The sequence below is a fragment of the Manis javanica genome, chromosome 9 (assembly GCF_040802235.1).
Source record: "Manis javanica isolate MJ-LG chromosome 9, MJ_LKY, whole genome shotgun sequence".
Lineage (NCBI taxonomy): Eukaryota > Metazoa > Chordata > Mammalia > Pholidota > Manidae > Manis > Manis javanica.
The window spans coordinates 101,082,003-101,097,748 of NC_133164.1; the positions used below are offsets into that span (position 1 = coordinate 101,082,003).

At 36.1% G+C, this 15,746-nt stretch overlaps 1 protein-coding gene and 1 pseudogene across 13 annotated transcripts in view; one reads left to right on the top strand and one right to left on the bottom strand.

Annotated features, from left to right (window-relative positions):
• The window catches only part of PIAS2 (protein inhibitor of activated STAT 2), a 135,524-nt gene that overhangs the window by 88,152 nt on the left and 31,626 nt on the right, over window positions 1–15,746 (bottom strand). The gene's annotated exons all lie outside the window — the stretch shown is intronic.
• Window positions 1,149–7,480, top strand: LOC108401253 (cytochrome c oxidase copper chaperone pseudogene; annotated as a pseudogene).

A 15,746-nucleotide genomic window follows, 5' to 3' on the forward strand; every position in this document is an offset into this window, starting at 1 on the left:
ACTGCAGCTGTAACATGCAAGGAAAGGAAAAATGGCTCATGTCACTGACCACAATTTTCCTGATGTATGAAGATATATAAACAAGATGTCAGTTGAATATCCAGTGTCAGAAGCCTTCAATTCACAAGTAAGTCACACCAAATCAAGAATAATATTAACTTGGGTAAAACTCTCTTCTTTAAGCACAGCCAGTTTATTGTAGTCAGTATGCTTACCTAGAAATTATATAATAAAGTAGCTCTATTTTTCCAGAATATTTAAAAAAGAAAAAGATAGAGGGATGCTATTAATGATGAAGGCCTAAAAATGAAACAAAACTGTATGTCATAAACATACTATGGGGCATAAAACAGAAAGACGTAACTACAGTAGTCTGTCTCTCCATTTCTTCAATTTCCGTTCATTCTTCAACTGCTTTTCTTATGCAGATTTTTACTTTTCACTCTCTATCCATGGCAAAGTTCACCAATTACCGTAACTGCAAATTCAGTAATCTGTATTTTGAGATTAGAAGTGAACACACTGGATTTTCAATCTTAGTTAATAGTATGAGCAACCAATCTCTCCAGTCTGAAACCTCGTAAGACCTAACATAGGTACAAATGGAGTCCCAAAAGAAGATAAAATGGGACATTAGGAAAAAAAAGCTTGCAGAAATAATGGAAGACAATTTCATAACCTTGATGGAAGGAAAAAGCCCTTACAGATCAAACCCCAAGTAAAATAAATACAAAGAAAACAAACTAACCATGTCAAAATCAAACTACTGAAAACCATGACTATAGTCTTGAAAGCAGTAAGAGAAAAAAAGAAACACTGCATACAAAGGGAACAACAAAATGAATAAATGCTGACTTCTCATCAGAAGCAATGTAAGCCAGAAGTCATCTTTAAGTGGTGAAAGAAAAAACTGACAACTGCAAATTCAATACCTTTCAAAAACAGGTTGAAATAATGACTTTTAGTTAGAAGATGAGAATTTTATTAAAAGCAGACATACACTACAAGGAAAAAGGCAATTATCAAGATAAAAAAAGTTATCAAATTCAAAATCAAATTTTCAGGAATGAAACTATCACAAAGAATAAAATAATATGCTGTTTTTTCTTAGAATTTCCTTAAAAAGGTAACTGTTTAAAGCAAAAGTAATGGCAGGGAAAGACAAGATAACGTAGGTAGAGGTAAAAGATACAAGAGCAACCAAGATAGAAAAATGAAATTTGTTCTGCTTTACAACTGTGATTCTTGCTTCATTCTGATACATTTGATTAGCACAAATCTCCTTAGAAACAGATACACTTAATGCACCAAAAATGTCAGATATCTAAATCTGCAAAGCTGGGCACAACACCTTTGGTGAACTCACCAGCATAAATGCCAGTATTTGAGTCCCTGTCTGGATGCCTGGCATCAACCTATACCAAAAAGTACCCATAAACCATGAATATTTCATTAAAACTGAATGCTTCCATAGTCAGTATATGCTAACATTAATGCACAATTTATAGATTTATATACAACTGCAATGTTGGTAGTTTATATCATAATAGACCTATCTTTGTTGTGCCTTTATCAGGTTTTCAATCCAAAATGTAATACCAAGGAAATACTCTATTTCTAAGAAAAAACACATCTACTTAATCACTATGTACCATAACTGAATTCCAGGCACTCACAGCAACAAAAAATAGTGTATATGTTAAAATGAATCTAATCTGTATTAATACCTACCGACAGTTTTTAGGCACAACAAATTTATGACAGAACAGCAGCTAAAAGCACTCTAAACTTGCCATGAGGTAAGTCTATTAACTACCCTATCACTGTAACAGATCAGGAGAAAGAATGGCAGGACATAAAATTAGAACATGAAGGTTTTGCAGTTTATTTTTTCCCCATTAGTTTCTCCAACTTGGGTTCAGAAAATCAGTTCTGTACAAATCCCATGAATGCTTTTAACAGCAGCAGATGAAAAGGAAAAGGACATGACTCAGAGACATGAATCAAATAGGACTCTTTACTCAATAATCGTTTTTTCAACATTTCTTCATAATGCAGATTCTATTTTTCAAAGACTGCTACATTTCCGATCATGCTCTTCTTATAATGTAACGATGGACACTCTTCCAAATAAGTTGTGTGGTTTATAATACCCTCCCTTTGAACATGAAAGGTTCTTTGTGACTGCTTCAACCAACAGTGTATGGTTTAACAGATGCTATACAACTCTCAGGATCAGATCATTAAAAAAGTGCCATGCAGTGGCTGCTTTCGGCACGTGAGATGTCGGGTCTGGTGGCCGCAAGCCCTGCGCCTTCTGAGTCGCAGAAGAAGCCTCTGAAGCCCTGCTGTGCCTGCCCGGAGACCAAGAAGGCGCGCGATGCGTGTATCATCGAAAAAGGAGAAGAACACTGTGGACACCTAATTGAGGCCCACAAGGAGTGCATGAGAGCCCTGGGATTTAAGATATGAAATGGTGGTCTGCTCTGTGAATGAATGATTCCTGAAGAATGAAGAACATTAAAAAATTTTGTAAATTCTTCAGTGAACTTTAATAAATGGAAAAAGTATTTGTAATTTATTTTTAAAAAGGAAAATATCCCTGGTCAGATATCCCTGGTGTGTTTCTTTTTGTGTTCCTCACATCCTCACACAGCATTTATTTTGCTTCAAATAAATCAATTAAATTTTTAAAAAGTAAAAAAAAAAGTGCCATGCACTTCTTCCTTGCTCTCTGAGGACACTCACTTTTGGAACCCAGCTCTCATGCTATAAATAAAGTCAAAGTAAACCAGATGAAAAAGTAGACCCGCCAACAGACAAGCTGAGTCCAAATCAATAGATAGTATATAGCTGCTAGACATGTGAGTGAAGATGCCTCTAGGTGACTCCAGCTTCTAGCCATCTGAGCTACCACTAGCTGTTAAGTCTTCTCGGCTAAGATCCTAGACATCCTGGGGTAGAGATGAGCACACACATTGTTCTTCCAGATTCTTAATACAGGGGTAGAGATGAGCACACATTGTTCCTCCAGATTCTTAATACAGGAAATCCATGAACATAAGATTGTTTTACACCAATGTATTACACAATGTATTACAGCAATAGTAAGTGAAACTATGCCAAAATTTCATTAAGTAATTTTAGCATGATCTTATAAATTCCAAGTTATATGTTCAGTTTCATTTATAATTATTAATTGATGAGGCCTGCCTTTATGACATAATACTTATGACCACTCCCAGTTTATGAATGTTGGCATAAGTGGACCAGAATATTCCTGCATCTTAGTCTAAGCCCTACCAGTTACTATCCAAGCAATTTAAAAATTCATGTACTATCTCTAAGTCCTTTACTGCTCAATTAAAATGGTTTAACACTTTGCTCATCTGCCTTTTAAAGGCTGCTTTGTGGATCGAATGCAGTACACATGAAAGCATTCTGAAAACAGTGAGGCACTATATGATATGTATATGTATTTTCAGTTCCAGAAATTCTAATCAAAAGTCTGCTTTTTTAAGAGAGCAAAATTTCAGGGAAAAAAAAAAAGAAAGATACACAGCAGTTCAAGAGATGCATTTTGCCAATGATTTAATGATAATGACTTTTTCCTGGTACAATATTTAGGTAGAAAATATTTTGATATGCCTAAGAAATGGTTAAGTATTTTTAGTAAAATATGAAACTAGCTTATTTTTGATAACTTGTTTTTTAAAACATTGGAACCAAGAGTCATTCACCCTATGAAGTATTATACTGTTACCTTTTGATAAACTGGTTTATATTTGGTCAAGAATGCTTCTCATCCATGAGCACTTAGTTACCAGGAGCTTATAAAATGGCCCCCTCAGGGAAAAGATAAACCAAGAGGTTTTAAAGGCAGCTTTGTGGATTATCATGCCTCAATCTAGCTAATTATTAATAAAATAATTCATAAAGTGACAATGAATAAATGAGTTGATTACACTGCATTATCTAAGATCTCTTCCTTGAGCTATTTGGTTCCTCATCACCCATCAGCTAACTGTATCATCATGGCCGAAGAACACTCTTATTTTATTCCTTTTCCCATTGTACCGCTGCATTAAAAATAAAGGATGGGGACAACTCCGGAACATGTATAAATGAAAATACACAAAGAACTAATATTCTCATATAGTTTTAATAGAATAAATATAAATTCTGTTCTATATTATCAGACTAGCTTATTTTTGATAACTTGTTTCTTAACCCATTGGAACCAAGAGGCACACAGAATAAGTAATACACGTGACTAAGTAATTTTATATTCCAATATTCAATTGTTTACAGAAACTTAACACTGAAAATTGCTTTATGTGAACATTTTTAAAATGATGATCCTTCTATATGTACATGAAATTTTTCTAATTTAACAAGATTTACAGAGAATGTAGCAAATAATTTCAAAGAATTTCATCTACAAAAAAGCATCACTATATTAACACTCATCGGTGATATTTAATAATAACATTGTTTTTTCCTATATTAACAGCTGCAATGATCATTTGGGGAAGGCAAAAATCATTCAGAATTTTGAAAGAGGAGAATAGGTACCAATGTTCCAATCACTAGACATCACTTATTTCCTTTATCTCCATCCTCTTCTTCATCCTCTATATTCAGCTAGTCATTAAGTCCTATTTTCTAAATTTTTCTTATCAGCTGCTTCCTCTCCATTTCACCACCACCATCCCACTCAAAAACCTATTGTTTTGTATAAATGAATTAACAGCCCTTCTTCTCTGCCACTATCCCTTCAGAACATAAGTGCAGAGCTGGTCATCCCGACCACCACTTTCATCACCATTTCTCTACTCAAATATGCTCAGCAGTGTCTTAGCTCTGAATGAACCTCTTTAAACGCCTCTATCTCTAAGAGCCTCCTAACAATGGCCTCTTTCCTAGCACACTTACATTTCCAGTGTCTCCCCTGCAAGGTTTACTCTATTTAGAGCAGTTTCTTTACTGTCAGGTCTCATGATTATGCCACTTTTATTTCTATTCCTGTAACTACTCTTCTCCCCTTTCTTGATGTTTCCTCTCTTGTAAACTCCATCTATTCAAAGTAGGCAAATTCATCTCCCAAAGTTCCCTTAAGTCTCATTCCTAATCAACATCCCCATTCATTAAGGCAATACAATATTTGAGCTTTAGATAGACAATTCTTACTGCTTCATCATACAGGCATATATACCTGACTGCTACTCTTCTGTCATGTTAACATTATCTCCCCAACTACATAACAAATTCCTAAAGCTCACCCCATACTTCCAACGTCTACACAGACTACATAACTATATCCAAATTCAATCCTCATTATAACTTATTAACTGAGTTAATAGAAATGATGCATAAAGCATCTGAATTTATTCAAATTATTTTAAAGGGAGATTCTATTTTAATGGTTTACATTAATGTACATTATCACTTTAAACTTGTTTAATTGTATTCAGAGGCCCAATGAGTATTTCCTAATATTCAGGAATTTAAGAATACGAAAAGATGTTGACCCCCCCATTAATTTTTCACCTTTTAGATCACTAAATATTAAAAGAACAATAATAAAATATTGATAAGGGGAAAAAAATACATTCATACACTACTGGAGTATATATTTCACAATGCTTTTGAAGCAACTGCCGATAATTCCCTCCAAAAATTGAGTATTAAAATATTAAATACTCATACTCTTTGACCCAACAACTTAACAGCTATGCATTTGTATTTCATAAATATGCACAGTATTCAGAAACACATATGCAAAAATCCTCACAGAAGCAATGTCTGAAAGACTGCAAGAATAGTGCCCAACACATGCTATACCCTAAAACACTTGTGATTAAATAATAAAAATGCATTTTTATATAGATAATGGAAATGTGTATCAACAGAATACTGGCTAAGTTACAGTACATCTACAAGATAACAAATCTACAATCTACAGACCTACAATATTCTGTATTTCCAAGAAATACTGTTAAAACTGTGATGGTGCAAAACTCTAGGGGGCACTATTCACAGAGAATACAAAGTAGACTACTGTCCTCTACTTTGAAAGGCAGCACAGTCGCTCTGCAGTTGGAAAAGGTTTTAAAGAATGGGAAGATAGCACATTCAGAGAAACAGTCACCTGTTGATATGACTCTGAGTAAATATATCAGAGTATGAGGGCCTTGCCTTTCTAGTTCTGATATTTGAATTTTCAATTACTAGCATAAATTACTTCTATAATCTGAAAGCCCAATGAAGAAATTTTAAGTAATCAAAGGCTCAAAATACTTTGATGATATTTCATAAAATACCGAACAGCTAGACATATCAACATACAGGTGCTTAGAAACTGAGTGAACACAAGGAGCTAGTTACAAAACAATACATATAGTTTACCATTATATAAATTTCAAGAGCAAACCACTTAAATGTTTTTTTTATATACATATACAGTAAAACAAGCAAAAGAGATGAACGCAAAATTTAGGATAGTGATTTAACTCAGAAAGGAAAAGGAAAGGAGAAGGCTTCAAGATGCTGGCAATGTTCCCTTATAAAGAAATGGGTAGTAGTTTCTCAGGTGTTCATTTCATTTGGTAGTCTTTATAACTTAATGTATTACAGAAGTTCTTTTGTACAGACTGAATATAGACAAAGTTTTAAAATAAAGAAAACTCCCAAAGGATTTCACTGAAATTATCTTTTTGAAAAAAGAAAATTGTTAAGGAAGAAAAGAAAACCGCCTGTTACAGCATATCAGAACAGCTATTTAAGGGTGGAACACAGAAATTTTTCGTTTTGGATTAAGGGGATTGAGGGGATTGTCCACTTGTTACAGTAAAACCTTAGCCACAAAGAACTTCACTTAACATTATGTACACTAATATTTTCTAGAAGTCATAGTTTATCATTTTAAATGTGAAATATTTTTATTTCAACCACTTTTAATATAAAAACTTAAAATTGTACAACTATATAAAACATATCACCTTAAATACAATATATTTGTTTGGGTTTTTTTTTTTTTAGCGTCAATACATTCCCATGCTGTAACAGTGATTCCCTCAATACTAAAAGGGCTATTGGTTTCAATACCCCAGAGGTTTTGGATGATCTTTTTTTTTTTTACCTCTTCTGCCTGTTTTTTTCTGCCACTGATCTTCCAATTTCTCTTGTGTTGCCAATGAATTTGCACTTAACAGTATGTAGATGGCATAGAAATCATCTAATCAATTGTATATAAAATCAAGAATACATAAACTGGCCTGCAGAAATCAATATGTGTTTTGAAATATGGATTTGATGATCTTTTCAGACTCCTAAGGATTTTTGTTGTGGTGGTTATCATTAACCTACAATTACATGAAGAACATTATGTTTACTAGGCTCCCTTCTCCTAGTCCCCCTCCCCACATACCCCATTACAGTCACTGTCCATCAGCACTGTAAGATGTTATAGACTCTACTTGTCTTCTCTGTGTTGCACAGCCCTCCCCTTTCCCCTACCCCCCCATCATACATGCTAATCATAATACCCCCTTTTCTTCTTCCCCGCCCTTATCCTTCCCTACCCTCCCATTCTCCCCAGTCCCTTTCTCTTTGGTAACTGTTAGTCCCTTCTTGGGTTCTGTGATTCTGCTGCTGTTTTGTTCCTTCAGTTTTTCTTTGTTCTTATACTCCACATATGAGTGAAATCATTTGGTATTTGTCTTTCTCCGCCTGGCTTATTTCACTGAGTATAATACCTTCTAGCTCCATCCATGTTGTTGCAAATGGTAGGATTTGTTTTCTTCTTATGGCTGAATAATATTCCATTGTGTATATATACCACATATTCTTTATCCATTCATCTACTGATGGACACTTAGGTTGCTTCCATTTCCTGGCTATTGTAAATAGTGCTGCGATAAACATAGGGGTGCATCTGTCTCTATCAAATTGGGTTGCTGCATTCTTAGGGTAAATTCCAAGAAGTGGAAATCCTGGGTCACATGGTGAGTGTATTTTGAGCATTTTGAGGAACCTCCATACTGCTTTCCACAATGGTTGAACTAATTTACATTCCCACCAGCAGTGTAGGAGAGTTCCCCTTTCTCCACAACCTCGTCTACATTTGTTGCTGTTTGTCTTTTGGATGGTAGCCACCCTTACTGGTGTGAGGTGATATCTCATAGTGATTTTAAGTTGCATTTCTCTGATAACTAGCAATGTGGAGCATCTTTTCATGTGTCTACTGGCCATCTGAATTTCTTCCTTGGAGAACTGTCTGTTCAGCTCCTCTGCCCACTTTTTAATTGGATTATTTGTTTTCTGTTTGTTGAGGTGCGTGAGCTCTTTATATTTTTTGAATGACAATCCTTTATCAGATCTGTCATTTATGAATATATTCTCCCATATTGTAGGGTACCTTTTGTTCTATTGATGGTGTCCTTTGCTGTACAGAAGCTTTTCAGCTCAATGTAGTCACACTTGTTCATTTTTGCTTTTGTTTTCCTTGCCCAGGAGATATGTTCATGAAGAAGTCACTCATGTTTATGTCCAAGAGATTTCTGCCTAAGAGATTTTTGCCTATGTTTTCTTCTAAGAGTTTTATGGTTTCATGACTTACATTCAGGTCATTGACCTATTTTGGGTAAAGTTTTTTGCATGGGGTTAGACGATGGTCCAGTTTCATTCTCTTACATGTAGCTGTCCAGTTTTGCCAGCACCATCTGTTGAAGAGACTGTCATTTTCCCATTGTATGTCCATGGCTCCTTTATCATATATTAATCGACCATATATGTTTGGGTTAATGCCTGTAGTCTCTAATCTGTTACACTGGTCTGTGGCTCTGTTTTTGTGCCAGTACCAAATTGTCTTGATTACTGTGGCTTTGTAGTAGAGCTTGAAGTTGGGGAGTGAGATTCCCCCCACTTTATTCTTCCTTCTCAGGATTGCTTTGGCTATTTGGGGTCTTTGGTGTTTCCATATGAATTTTTGAACTATTTGTTCCAGTTCATTGAAGAATGCTGTTGGTAATTTGATAGGGATTGCATCGAATCTGTATATTGCTTTGGGCAGGATGGCCATTTTGTCAAAATTAATTCTTCCTAGCCATGAGCATGGGATGAGTTTCCATTTGTTAGTCTCCTCTTTATTACTCTTAAGAGTGTCTTATAGTTTTCAGGGTATAGGTCTTTCACTTCCTTGGTTAGGTTTATTCCTAGGTATTTAATTCTTTTTGATGCTATTGTGAATGGAATTGTTTTCATGATTTCTCTTTCTATTAGTTCATTGTTAGTGTATAGGAAAGCCACAGATTTCTGTGTGTTAATTTTGTATCCTGCAACTTTGCTGAATTCAGATATTAGTTCTAGTAGTTTTGGAGTGGAGTCTTTAGGGTTTTTTATGTACAATATCATGTCATCTGCAAATAGTGACCGTTTGACTTTTTCTTTACCAATCTGGATTCCTTGTATTTTTATTGTCTAATTGCCGTGGCTAGGACCTCCAGTACTATGTTAAATAACAGTGGGGAGAGTGGGCACCCCTGTCTTGTTCCTGATCTGAGAGGAAAAGCTTTCAGCCTGTCGCTGTTCAGTATGATGTTTTAGCTGTGGGTTTATCATACATGGCCTTTATTATGTTGAGGAACTTGCCCTCTGTGCCCATTTTGCTGAGAGTTTTTATCATGAATGGATGTTGGATTTTGTCGAATGCTTTTTCAGCATCTATGGAGATGATCAGGTGGTTTTTGTCTTTCTTTTTGTTGATGTGGTGGATGATGTTGATGGATTTTCGAATGTTGTACCATTCTTGTATCCCTGGGATGAATGCCACTTGGTCGTGGTGTATGATTCTTTTGATATATTTTTGAATTCGGTTTGCTAATATTTTATTGAGTATTTTTGTATCTACGTTCATCAGGGATATTGGTCTGTAATTTTCTTTTTTGGTGGGGTCTTTGCCTGGTTTTGGTATTAGGGTGATATTGGCTTCATAGAATGAGTTTGGGAGTATTCCCTTCTCTTCTATTTTTTGGAAAACTTTAAGGAGAATGGGTATTATGTCTTCTCTGCATGTCTGATAAAATTCCAAGGTAAATCCATCTGGCCCAGGTGTTTTGTTCTTGGGTAGTTTTTTTATTACCGCTTCAATTTCTTTGCTGATAATTGGTCTGTTTAGATTTTCTGTTTCTTTCTGGGTCAGTCTTGGAAGGTTGTATTTTTCTAGGAAGTTGTCCATTTCTTCTAGTTTTCCAGCTTGTTAGCATATAGGTTTTCATGGAAGTCTTTAATAATTCTTTGTGTTTCTGTGGAGTCTCCCTTGATTTTTGCATTCTCATTTCTGATTCTGTTGATGTGTGTTGATTCTCTTTTTCTCTTAATTAGTTTGGCTAGAGGCTTATCTATTTTGTTTATATTCTCGAAGAACCAGCTCTTGGTTTAATTGACTTTTTCTATTGTTTTATTCTTCTCAATTTTGTTTATTTCTTCTCTCTCTGATATTTATTGTCCTTCCTTCTGCTGACTTTAGGCCTCATTTGTCCGTCTTTTTCCAGTTTCGATAATTGTGATGTTAGTCTTTATTTGGGACTGTTCTTCCTTCTTTAAGTATGCCTGGATTGCTATATACTTTCCTCTTAAGACTGCTTTCGCTGTGTCCCACAGTAGTTGGGGCTTCGTGTTGTTGTCATTTGTTTCCATATATTCCTTGATCTCTATTTTAATTTGTTCGTTGATCCACTGATTGTTTAGGAGCATGTTTTTAAGCCTCCATGTGTTTGTGAGCCTTTTTGTTTTCTTTGTACAATTTATTTCTAGTTTTATACCTTTGTGGTCTGAAAAGTTGGTTGGGAGAATTTCAATATTTTGGAAATTACTGAAGCTCTTTTTGTGGCCTAGTATGTGGTCTCTTCTGGAGAATGTTTCATATGCATTTGAGAAGAATGTGTATCCTGTTGCTTTTGGATGTAGAGTTCTATAGATGTCTTTTAGGTCCATCTGTTCTAGTGTGTTGTTCAGTGCCTCCGTGTCCTTACTTATTTTCTGTCCGGTGGATCTATCCTTTGGGGTGAGTGGCGTGTTGAAGTCTCCTAAAATGAATGCATTTCATTATATTTCCTCCTTTAGTTCTGTTAGTATTTGTTTCACATATGCTGGTGCTCCTGTGTTGGGTGCATATATATTTAGAATGGTTATATCCTCTTGTTGGACTGAGTCCTTTATCATTATGTAATGTCATTCTTTATCTCTTGTTACTTTCTCTGTTTCAAGTCTATTTTGTCTGATACTAGTACTGCAACACCTGCTTTTTTCTCCCTGTTGTTTGCATGAAATATCTTTTTCCATCCCTTGGATTTTAGTCTGTGCATGTCTTTGGGTTTGAGGTGTTTCTCGTAAGCAGCATATAGATGGGTCTTGCTTTTATATCCATTCTATTATTCTGTGTCTTTTGATTGGTGCATTCAGTCCATTTACATTTAGGGTGATTATTGAAAGATATGTACTTACTGCCATTGCAGGCTTTAGATTCGTGGTTGCCAAAGGTTCGAGGTTAGCTTCTTTGGTATCTTACTGTCTAACTTAACTCACTTATAGAGCTATTTTAAACACTGTCTGGTCATTCTTTATTTTTCTCCCTTCTTATTCCTCCTCCTCCATTCTTTATATGTTGGTTGTTTTATTCTGTGCTCTTTTGTGTTTCCTTTAACTGCTTTTGTGGGTAGTTGATTTTATTTTTTGCCTTTAGTTAGTATTTAGTTGGTCTGCTTTCTTTGCTGTGATTTTATTTTCTCTGGTGACATCTGTTCAGTCTTAGGGGTGCTCCTGTCTAGAACAGTCCCTCTAAAATACCCTGTAGAGGTGGTTTGTGGGAGGCAAATTCCCTCAACTTTTGCTTGTCTGGGAATTGTTTAATCCCGCCATCATATTTAAATGATAGTCGTGCTGGATACAGTATCCTTGGTTCAAAGCCCTTCTGTTTCATTGCATTAAATATATCATGCCATTCTCTTCTGGCCTGTAATGTTTCTGTTGAGAATTCTGATGATAGCCTGATGGGTTTTCCTTGTAGGTGACCTTTTTCCTCTCTCTAGCTGCCTTTAAAACTCTGTCCTTGTCCTTCATCTTTGTCATTTTAATTATTATATGTCTTGGTGTTGTCCTCCTTGGGTCCCTGCTGTTGGGAGTTCTGTGTACTTCTGTGGTCTGATCGATTATTTCCTCCCCCAGTGTGGGGAAGATTTCAGCAATTATTTCTTCAAAGACACTTTCTATCCCTTTTTCTCTCTTCTTCTTCTGGTACCTCTATAATGCTGATATTGTTCCTCTTGGATTGGTCACACAGTTGTCTTAATATTGTTTCATTCCTGGAGATCCTTTTATCTCTCTGTGTCAGCTTCTATGCATTCCTGTTCTCTGGTTTCTGTTTCATAAATGGCCTCTTGCATCTTATCCATTCTGCTTATAAATCCTTCCAGAGATTGTTTCATTTCTGTAATCTCCCTCTGGACATCATCCCTTAGTTCTTGTATATTTCTCTGCAGCTTCGTCAGCACAGTTATGACCTTTATTTTGAATTCTTTTTCCAGAAGACTGGTTAGGTCTATCTCTTTCTCAGGGGTTGACTCTGTGATTCTGGTCTGTATCAAATTCTTCTGCCTTTTCATGGCAATAGAGATAGTTGGTGGAGCTGGCGCATGTGAAGGCTGGGAGAATGTGCCTTCTTGCTGGTTTGTGGCCTTCCACTCCTGGGAGAACAGTGACCTCTAGCAGCTTGTGCTGGGCAGATGTACACAGATGGAGCTTCTGATTCCTGCCTGGCGCTTTGGAGTTTACCTGCATGGTCGCTGCGGGCGTGGCCTGCCTAAGGCTGCTGCTCCGATATGGCAGAGCCGCATGGGAGGTGAAATTTCTCTCCGCCGGGAGGCTGTTTCTCTCCGAGAGGAGCCTCCAAGCTGCACTGCTGCCCAGGGGGTTTGGGTGCCTGGAGTTCCCCAGGATTCCCAGCTGCTGGGCTAAGTGTCCCGGGACGCTTCCGTCCAGCTGTGGGGTCACTGTCCCTTTAAGACTTTCAAAAAGCACTCACTTTTCTTTGTCCCAGGGGCCCTGGCTGCGGGGACCTGCTCTCAGGTCTTACTGTCCTGTTTCCCTAGTTTCCAGCACCGCACGCACGCACTGTGTGTCTGCGCTCCGGTGCAGATGGCTAGGGCTGGCTATTTAGCAGTCCTGGACTCCCTCTGCCTCCCCGCTCCAACTTCTCTCCTCCCGCCGGGATCTGGGGTGAGGGGCGCTCAGATCCCACCAGGCTGTGCCTTGTATCTTACCCCCTTCACGAGGCGCTGGGTTCTCGCAGGTGTGGATGTAGTCTGGCTGTTGTCTTGTGTCTTCTGGTCTCTCTTTTAGGAAGAGTTGTATTTGTTGTATTTTTAAAAATCTTTATGGTTTTGGAAGGAGATTTCCGCTGCTCTACTCACACCGCCATCTTGGCTCCGCCTCTTCCTAAGCATTTTTAATTCCAAATTCCCAAACATTAACATTTCTCCATGGCAGAGTCCCAAATGAATGGATTTTTCTCAGAAATTTTATTTCTATAGTATTTTGATCATAAAACTAAATCATTAAAACTTAAGGCAACCTCTGAGTGTTATTATGCTGCCTTAGACACTTATCCTAAAAATTTTCAATTAAAGATCATTACTAGAAATGATTAATCTTTTTCCACTTTTATTTGTCAGACTGTATGTTATGCTGATTTTAAACTTTCCATGTTAAAGTCTAAAGGTATTTTCTTAGATCACTGTTTTATTAATATAACATAGTAAGACTATATACATTAAGAAAATTCTTTTTCTTTAGGGAAGGCAGGTTAAGGAAATGTTTAAGCCTTATTTTAAAACAACAATCAGTTTAAAAAATTTTAAAACAATGATAGGCAGGACTCCTAACAAACATAGGAAAAGGGGTAAAAAGTTATTTTATAAGCCCTGAGTTGTATGAATTTCTTACATTCTAATTTAAACTATGAGCAAAAGGCAGGTTTTTCTTAGCCATTCTTCAACACAAAATACCTCTGGCATTACTTTATCTAAGTCAAAGGTGATACAAAAGTTTTATTTTAGTAAAATAAAAAGCCTATTACTTTCCTTTAAACTTACTGAGACTAATGAAAAAGAGATTCTAGGAGAATTCAGGAAAGCAAGACAATTTCTATTTTTGAACAAAGCAGGAAGGTATGAAAGAAAAACACAAAGCCTCTCCAGAGTTCACCCCTTGGTGCACCACTGATGCTAATGGGTACAGAGGACACACTGCTGCCTCTTCTCTCAGTCTCCAGTCTTTTTTCCAGGCATTCAACCATGTCACTGAAACATTTTCCACTGTAATAGTGACCCCACAGGCCCTCTTATCTTCTCAGTCCCCACCTTAGCTACACTCCTGAGGAGTCCCATGAGGTAGGATTACCCAGGCTTATCACTAGTCTGAATCTCCATAAAAACACAAACAAAGAAATAGATTTGTAAAAACTGCTGAGAAAGAAAAGTGAGAATGAGCTGTGGTATTATATGCATTAGTATAAACCAAAAACCATGACAAAACAAGAAATAAAAAATCAGCTATGTAAACCTTTTATCCAGATAAATGAACCTGTTAAAAAAAGTTAAAGATGAAAGTAAAATTATAAAAGGCAACTAATAAACACTTCAAACGTTTTCTACTGTTACTAATGTTTAAAATGAAAAATCTAAAGATCCTCTTTTAATGTGTCAAAATCACAAAGATTTGTTTTTGAATGACAACCAATAAGGGCAGGAAATAAGTACAATAGTGACATTCTTCCATTTTGTGTAATTTAAACTGACACAGCTCTTCTGGAAACTAATTTAGCACTATACTGTCAAAAGTCTTAAAATGTTCTTTCTCCTTGATGCAATAATTCTGTACATAGGACTTTGGATAAATAATAAATGTGAACCAGCACAAAATCCTTATTTAAAAATGAATATGGTGAAAAGGTAAAACACATCACCTGCTTGGCTCAGTATTGCTAAATAAAAACAATTAAAGGAAGGAGAAGTGGACTGGGAAAGGCACAGTCACCTTCACCTGCCACCTGCTACACGGAACCCATTAATTAGCCCTGTCCCCTGAACACCAAGCTCAACCAAGATGTACTGCCAAGATTATAGTATAATCCTATACAAAAAGGAAAAATCACATTGATATAATCAAGAAAATTTTTAAATGATTTGAAACAAAATGGGTTTTCCAAAGATGTGAAAGAAAGTAATCTCTCCCCGGTTAACAATGAAATGCAATTTCCCAAACAATTTACTTCAATAAATTCAAATACCTCTGTAAATAATCTTAATAGGCAATAAGAAATTATGCCATTACAACATAGAAGTCATTAAACCTAGGTAAAATTTTGTTGAAAGTCCCATGTAAAGTTAATACTAAATTTTCTGAGCAGTTGATGTAATATATTAAACAAAAAGCTTAAAAAAACATGTGTCAAACTCCCTGTGCCACTTTAGGAAAAAATTTAATATATAAGGTTTTTTTTTTTTTGTTCAGGAAAGCAGTTTAAAAGCTCTGTTAAACGGAAATGAAGTCTCTTTGTAAAAAATATCCAACGTATCAAAATGCAGAGTTACAGACAATAAGTAAGATTTAGGTCTGTTCCCATATACATAGAAGCAATTTGAGTTCAAAGCCGTAAGAAAGCCTGAATGATGAATTAATAGTTTTAC